Here is an 8,740-nt window from a genome sequence, read left to right as displayed (position 1 = left end):
ATTTCTCTACAGGAACCACAGTGTATTCACTGCAGGGTCAGTGCAGAAAGCCTTCTTTAAATGACTCACTTAAAAATTCTGAACACAAATTTAACATCAAGAAAAGGATATCCGACTTTTCTAATAGAGCTCCTATTTTCTAATAGAGCTCCTATCGCAAATAAGAGATTTAAGGCAGACAAATAACCTAATGGAGTACTTTTTTTTTTCTGATGATGATGGATGCTTATCTGCACATCCATCATAATTTTTCCTAAGATGTTTTTTTATTAACTAAAGGGACCTGAAATATGTTTCTCCTGAATTAAAGATTTTTTGTGAAGAAAAGTTTCTACACTATGCTCTAATATATCTGGAAAAGATTACTTATTATTCTGCTAGAAGTATTAGCCTCAATAAAAAGAATGTATCTTCTTTAATCACATAAACACTAATAGATCTCTTAATTAACTCCCTGTCAAAAGCAGTCAATGGATTTTTTTAAATTTCTATATTATACGTTCTTCCTCTAAGAAGGAAGAACACTCTTTATTCTCCATTTACACTTTTACCCTTTTATCGACCATTACAAAATAAATAGGTTCTCTGAATGGTATATTAGATTTTCCAGGAACTGTATTCAATTGTTGAACTGAAAACTAGATGACAAAAGTCTTCTTTACTAGTATTGATAATGACATAATTCACATTTTCCCATTTTTATATATCCAAACAGTGAAAAAGTTCTGGGTCTTATTTCTTTACGCTTTTGTCTTAGGAGCTCAGAACAAATGAGTGAAGTGTACACATTTCACGAATGTGTGCACTACATAGAATATGTGCCTCCAGTCTGCCTCAGGCTAACAATATCTATACTGGTAAGCTGATAACATACCCTAAATTATAGGTATTGAAAAGTAGTTAATGTTCTCACTTTCTGAAAGCATACATGAGCCAACAAGCATTATTCTGTATCATAATTATGAAATAAATATGTTCCTATCATTTCTAATTGAATTAATATGTTGAAATTGCAAATTTTAAAATACACATACTGGTTTTCATAAGAATGATAAATAATGGAGATTGGCCTTAAAGAGATTAACATATGCTATGAGTCCAGTGATTAAGAGTGTGATACTAATATCCCTTGTGGCTTAGCTGGTAAAGAATCTGCCTGCAATGCAGGAGACCTGGGTTCAATCCCTGGGTTGTAAAGATCCCAGAAGGGAAAGGCTACCCACTCAGGTATTCTGGCCTGGAGAATTCCAAGGACTGTATAGTTGATGGGGTTGCAAAGAGCTGGACATGACTGAGTGACTTTCACTTCACTTCACTTCACTAAAATCCTAAAGGAAATCAGTACTAAATATTCATTGGAAGGACTGATACTGAAGCTGAAGCTCCAATAATTTGGCCACCTGATGCGAAGAACTGACGCATTGGAAAAGACCCTGATGTTGGGGAAAATCGAAGGCAGGAGGAGAAGGGGATGACAGAGGATGAGATGGTTGGATTGTATCACCAGCTCAATGGACATGAGTTTGAGCAAGGTCCAGGAGTTGGTGATGGACAAGGAAGCCTGGCATGCTGCACTTCATGGGGTCACAAAGAGTTGGACACGACTGAGTGACTGAACTGAACTAATACAAGTATAGACCATTACATCAATGGAAGAAAATTAGGAAAATACATAAAATTAGGAAAGTATTACAAGTTGATAGAATACTGGAAGATAATTTCAACAAGTATTATTTTACAGTAAGCTTTTAGGGCTATGGGCTTCCCTTGTGGCTCAGCTGGTAAAGAATCTGCCTGCAATGTGGGAGACCTGGGTTCGATCCCTGGGTTGGGAAGATCCCCTGGAGAAGGGAAAGGCTACCTAGTGGCCTGGATTATTCCACCGACTGTATAGTCCAGGGGGTTGCAAAGAGTCAGACACAACTGAGAGACTTTCACTTTCACTTTTAGGGCTATATGAAAGAAAAGAATGCATTCAATTCTTCAGGATGTACTTTATACCAAAGAATACAGGTGGATTAAAAATGTAGTACTGGACTTCCCTGGTGGCTCAGTGGTAAAGAATCTGCCAATTAAGGGGACACATGTTCAGTCCCTGATATGGGAAGATCCCACATGCTGCAGAGCAACTAAGCTCATGTGCTGCTTGCTATCGAGCCTCTGCTCTAGAGTCCAGGAACCACAACTACTGAGCCCGTATGCTGCAGTTACTGAAGCTCTCGTGTCCTAGTGTTCATGCTGTGCAACAAGGGAAGTCACTGCAACGAGAAGCCAACCTACCACATCTAGGGTTGCACTACTAGCCCCTGCTCACTACTAGGGAAAACCCCATGCAGCAACAATGACCCTTCATAGCCAAAAAAAAATAAATAAATATAATCTATATTTTAAAAATTTAGTATGAAAAGCTAACAAATGAGAAGAAAATGTGAATGAATATCTAATCACAAGGTGGAATAACCTTTCTAAGCACCTGTGAAAGGCAGAAGCCTCAAAGAAAAGGTTAAATGAAAATTCAAAAAGCTGCCACAAACATAGAAAAGGTTATTACCTAAATAATATATTTGAAAATTTAGTCTTCCTTTTCCATTCTAACGGCATTCATTATCTGTACCAACTTTTCTCCTAAGGTAAATTTTAAAATGTATTTTAAGAATATGCTTAAAGAGCTTTGAACAGCTGCCCAGATAGCGAAGAACTATCAGGCCAAAATCTGGGAGAAAGTGCAAACTCACAGGGGTAGGCAAAATTCTGAGAACCAAAACAGCTTTTGCCCTGAAGGTATTTGCATAAATCTTCCAATTTGTGCTGAAGTTAAGAAAACTCATCAAGTTACAGGGGCAGAAGTAATGATCTAGAGTCTGCCCAAGGTGGTGCCCAAGGTCTGGATAACCAGTCTGCCTTAGGCTAGGACCCCCAAAGGCCAGGACACTGGATAAAATGCTCCTTGTATTTTTCAGAAGAATAAAGATACAGATTAACCTTAGATTTTCATGTTAAGAAGGTGTGCTGTAAATTTAGGATAACTGCTAAAATAATAAAACTGAGTATGTAACATCTAAACTAGTAAGAAAAAAGTGAATAAATAATCAATCTATAAGCAGGAAAACAATGAAAGAGGAAAAATATATATGCATGTATAATTGAAGAATACAAAATGCTAAACTCCAAATACATCAATAATTATAGTCAATATAAATGGCCTAAAACTTCCAGTTAAATAACAAAGATTAATAAACTGGATGAAAAAAATAGGTATGCCTGTGTAAATAATCATAAAATGTTCAATTGACCAGGAAGATATGTTATAAATGTTGCTTATTCTTAATGATAGAGCCTCAAGATATATGAAATTAAATTGACAGACCTACAAAGAGAAACAGAAAAATCCATAATCATAGTGGGGAATTTAACATATAATTCTCAGCAACTCATAGGGAAGAGAAGGGAAAAGCATATAAAAGGAACAAAGATAACAAACATAATTACCTACTCGGTTTGGTTCAGTTCAGTTCAGTCGCTCAGTCGTGTCTGACTCTGCAACCCCATGAATCGCAGCACCTCAGGCCTCCCTGTCCATCACCAACTCCTGGAGCTTACCCAAACTCATGCTCATCAAGTCGGTGATGCCATCCAGCCATCTCATCCTCTGTCATCCCCTTCTCCTCCTGCCCCCAATCCCTCCCAGCATCAGGGTCTTTTCAAATGAGTCAACTCTTTGCATGAGGTGGCCAAAGTATTGGAGTTTCAGCTTCAGCATCAGTCCTTCCAATGAACACCCAGGACTGATCTCCTTTAGGATGGACTGGTTGGATCTCCTTGCAGTCCAAGGGACTCTCAAGAGTCTTCTCCAACACCACAGTTCAAAAGCATCAATTCTTCAGTGCTCAGCTTTCTTCACAGTCCAACCCTCACATCCATACATGACCACTGGAAAAACCATAGCCTTGACCAGACGGACCTCTGTTGGCAAAGTAATGTCTCTGCTTTTTAATATGCTGTCTAGGTTGGTCATAACTTTCCTTCCAAGGAGTAAGCGTCTTTTAATTTCATGGCTGCAATCACCATCTGCAGTGAATTTGGAGCCCAAAAAAATAAAGTCTGACACTGTTTCCACTGTCTCCCCATCTATTTCCCATAAAGTGATGGGACCAGATACCATGATCTTAGTTTTCTGAATGTTGAGCTTTAAGCCAACTTTTTTACTCTCCTTCTTCACTTTCATCAAGAGGCTCTTTAGTTCTTCTTCACTTTCTGCCATAAGGGTGGTGTCATCTGCATATGTAAGGTTATTGATATTTCTCCCGGCAATCTTGATTCCAGCTTGTGCTTCTTCCAGCCCAGCGTTTCTCATGATGTACTCTGCATAAAAGTTAAATAAGCAGGGTGACAATATACAGCCTTGATGTACTTCTTTTCCTATTTGGAACCAGTCTCTTGTTCCATGTCCAGTTCTAACTGTTGCTTCCTGACCTGCATACAGGTTTCTCAAGAGGCAGGTCAGGTGGTCTGGTATTCCCATCTCCTTCAGAATTTTCCAGTATATTGTGATCCACACAGTCAAAGGCTTTGGCATAGTCAATAAAGCAGAAATAGATGTTTTTCTGGAACTCTCTTGCTTTTTCGATGATCCAGCGGATGTTGGCAATTTAATTACCTACTATATATATATATATATATATATATGAAAAGTGAAAGTGAAAGTGAAGTCACTCAGTCGAAAACTGTTTGTGTATACACAAACTTGCAAAATAAACATTAGTTGCAATGTAACTAATATATGACAAAAGCAGATGTGAAACAGTTTTTTAAACTGATAATTGAAAATATTTTTATAAACCAGTATTCAGCAAATTCCAAAGGACTGAAATCACACAAATAGCCAAAAATCTCTTGGAAATTAAGAAAACTATTCACGAGTAAGTCATAAGTAAAAAATAAAGCAGTAAAAAGAAAATAATTTGAATTGAATTTGTGGATGAAATAAAGTTTGAAAACTAATGAGCTAAATATTTATCTCAAGAAGGTAAATCCTTAAAGACTAACTATAACAAAAGATAATAAACAAACAGAAAACAAATAAAAATAAGGGGGAACAGCAAAGAAAGTTTAGTTAAAAATAATTATAAGCAAACATTAAAGGGAGTGATTATGACAAAACATAAATAAACCAATATTGGGAATAAAAAAGAGATTTTCATTCTTGATACTACAGATACTAAAATAAAGTGGGATATTTTTAGCTGTATAATAATAAATTTTGAATTTTAAATAAAATAGAAAATTTTGTTTAAAAAGATAGCTTACCAAAATGAGAGAGAGAAGGAGAAAGAAGGGAAGAGAAATTCTGAATTATCCTGTAACCATTAAAGACATGGACTCAGTAATTTTAAAAAATAAGGCCCTTCTACAAACAAACCTTTAGTCTCACATGGCTTTCCTCAACATTTTCCAAAGTTAATAGATAAAAAAATGTCCTCCCTGTTTACCCATCAGAAATGAAAAACTGAAGGAGTAACCTGAGCTCATTTACAAGACTATCATAACATTGAAATCAAAATCCAATAAAGAAAAAAATGAGAAAGTAAAATACTCATCATTTTCACTTATGAACAGACATGTAACAAATCTTAAAAACAAAAAATAAATAAAATTCAACAATACAGAAAAATTTTAATATTATATGTCATAACCAAGTTGATGATGTGTCAAGAAGAAAAGGTGTTTAAATAATAGAAAATCAATGAATAGTTATTTGATTAAATGGAAAATGATGTTACTTCAATAGATGTGATAAAAATGGTAAAATTCAAAGTTATAATGAATGTGCTATTAAAAAGAATAAAAAACCTCTTATCAAACTAAGAATAGAATCAATTCTTTCATCTAAATATAACTGTTTTTTTAAACTGTATATCATACTTAATAATGAAATAGTAAAAATATTTCTCTTGAATGTATAAGATGATCTCATGTTGGAGGTTCTATCAAGTTTGGCAATGGAATAAAAAGGAATGAAAAGTATGTGACTAGAAAAAAGGAACAACAGCCTCATTATTTTTGCATGATGTGATTGTATATATAGGATTTTCAAAATTTACACACAAATTTTTTATTTAATAGAGGAGTTTATGGAAATTGCTAGATTCAAAGTAAGTTTTCAAAAATTGATTTTATTTATATATAGTTAATATAAAAGAAATGTAAAGAGATAACATTTATAACAGTACAAAATATATTATATTTAGCAATAAATACAACAAAATACATATAAAACCTCTGCAAGGAAACTTATAAAATCTTACTGAGAAACATTAAAGATGGTCTTAATAAATTATGAGAGGTACCATATTTATGGATTGAAAGACTCACTATTTTAAAGATTTCCATCCCTTTCAAATCAGTTTATAGCTTGGATTTACTCCAAACCAAATCTCAGTCGATTTTTATTGTGATTGTCACATTACTGATCTTTACGAGTTAAGTTTTAAAATGTATATAAAAGTGCAATGTCTTCAAGACATCATTGAAGAAAAAGAACAAGATGGAAATTTCTATGATACCAAATACCTAGATTTATTTTAAAGCCAAACCATGTAAGACAATATGGCATTAGCACAAGAATAGCCACGCAGAGAAGAACAGCAGTAGACTCAGACACACACGGACTTCATATATAGCAGAGGAAGCGCTGCAGACCAGTGGGAAAGAACAGCCTTTCCAATGAAATTCTGATTCCTTATCGTGGTCAACAATTTACGTGCAGCTACTCCTTTAAAGCAATTGCCTACAGTTACCCATGCTTCTCACTCTCTACCCGCTACGCCATCCTCCTCACAATTGCTCCTCACAATGGCTCAGACTGTAAACAATCTTCCTGAAATGTGGGAGACCAGGGTTCAATCCCTGGGTCAGGAAGATCCCCTGGAGAAGGAAATGGCAACCCACTCCAGTATTCTTGCCTGGAGAATCCCATGGACAGAGGAGTCTGGCGGGCTGCAGTCCACGGGGGTCGCAAAGAGTTGAACACAAGTGAGCAGCTAACATTTTTGCTTTCAGCAGACATATGCCTACCTCAAAGCCACTGACCAGCTGGTCCTTCTGAATGGCATGCTTTGTCCCCAGATACACTGCATTTATTTCCATTCACTGCATTTATGTTTTGTTTAAATATCATCTTTTCGGAGTGGTTTTCCTTGACCTGTCTTTCAAAAATAGGCATCTCCAATATGTTTTCTCTCATTACCTTGCTTCATTTTTCTATGTCATCTACACTCTCCAGATGAGATGAAGGACTGTTTTTTTTTAACCCCTCTGTGTCCCTAGCTCCTGCTTCATTACTGAGACAGTATTTTCTCGTAAATACTTGCTGGATATATGAATAAAATATATTTTAAAAGTTCTCCCTTACTGGTATTCAAAGAAAACACTTCAAAGAAGATACCATTTTTCTTCTCCTAAGTAACAAAGACTTTGAAATTTAAATATTCAACATCATTAAGCAAGGAAAGAGATAGGTCCTCTTGTAAACAATGTAGGAAGACTGCTGGTATGAAAAATGTCAGATAAATTAAGAGACTTTACAAGAAATTTCTGTCTTAATATTCTGTATCTAGAAATTAGAACCAAAAAAATAATTTTAAGATGTAGTTGTTACATGAACAATGTATTTTTCATAGCATTAATGATAAAGTGAAAGTCACTCAGTCATGTCCAACTCTTTGTGACCCCATGGACTGTATAGTCCATGGAATTCTCTAGGCCAGAATACTGGAGTGGGTAGCCTTTCCCTTCTCCAGGGGATCTTCCCAACCCAGGGATCAAACCCACATCTCCCGGACTGCAGGCAGATTCTTTACCTGCTGAGCCACAAGGGAAGCCCATTACTGATAAAAGCATATAATAAATTAGAAATAATGTAAACATCAACAAACAAGATCATAGCTAAGGAAATCTTATATAGTCAAAGAATGCAATATAATGCAACATTCCAAATGATGTATACTAATAATTTAAGTGTTGTGAAAAAACATAGGATGATAACAAGTGAAAAGGATGGATTTTAAAGTTATTTGCATAGTGGAATATCAAGTAAAGAACAAAGGTATGCATAGAAAAACAGAGGAAATAAATATATCAAAATGTTAATAGTAATAGTAACTAGTTAATAGTAATTATATAGTTAATAGTAATTATATATGCTATGAGTGATGTAATTTCAGTATAATTTTCTGTGTTTTCCTGGGGGGGGGGCGAGTTTAATAAAGTCCTTGATCAGAGCATTTTATTCAGTATTACATCTTCTGTTTTTCACCAGCATTTTTTTCACAAATTGGTCAAGCTCATGTCAGTTGTCTTATTAGAGCTCAGTGCTCTTTATTAGTGGTATCACACAGTTACATTTCCTTGTCAGGCCACCTGACACTCTTTAAGCAATTCATTTTGACAAGAAATTCTTTTCCGATCCTATTTTGCCTTGACATGCTTCAACCAGGATATCTTTTCTTACTATCTTACAGCTGTACACACTTTCTTCTCTAAAGCAATTGTGACTCCAAAGATATGCCCCTGACTGAGTTTCCACTGTCAAGCATGATTTCACCCCTCCTTCCCTGCCACCTGCTCCTATCTACCTCTTCCATCACCTCCCTGCTGGCCCTGCTGGCAGCTTGTCCAGCATCTCCTGGTGTTGCAGCTTCTCCTTATGAGGGGCTGCCTTCACTCTTCTCAGGATACAGCT

Source organism: Dama dama, chromosome 9, assembly GCF_033118175.1.
Source record: "Dama dama isolate Ldn47 chromosome 9, ASM3311817v1, whole genome shotgun sequence".
Lineage (NCBI taxonomy): Eukaryota > Metazoa > Chordata > Mammalia > Artiodactyla > Cervidae > Dama > Dama dama.
Note: the sequence above shows the minus strand (reverse complement) of the source record.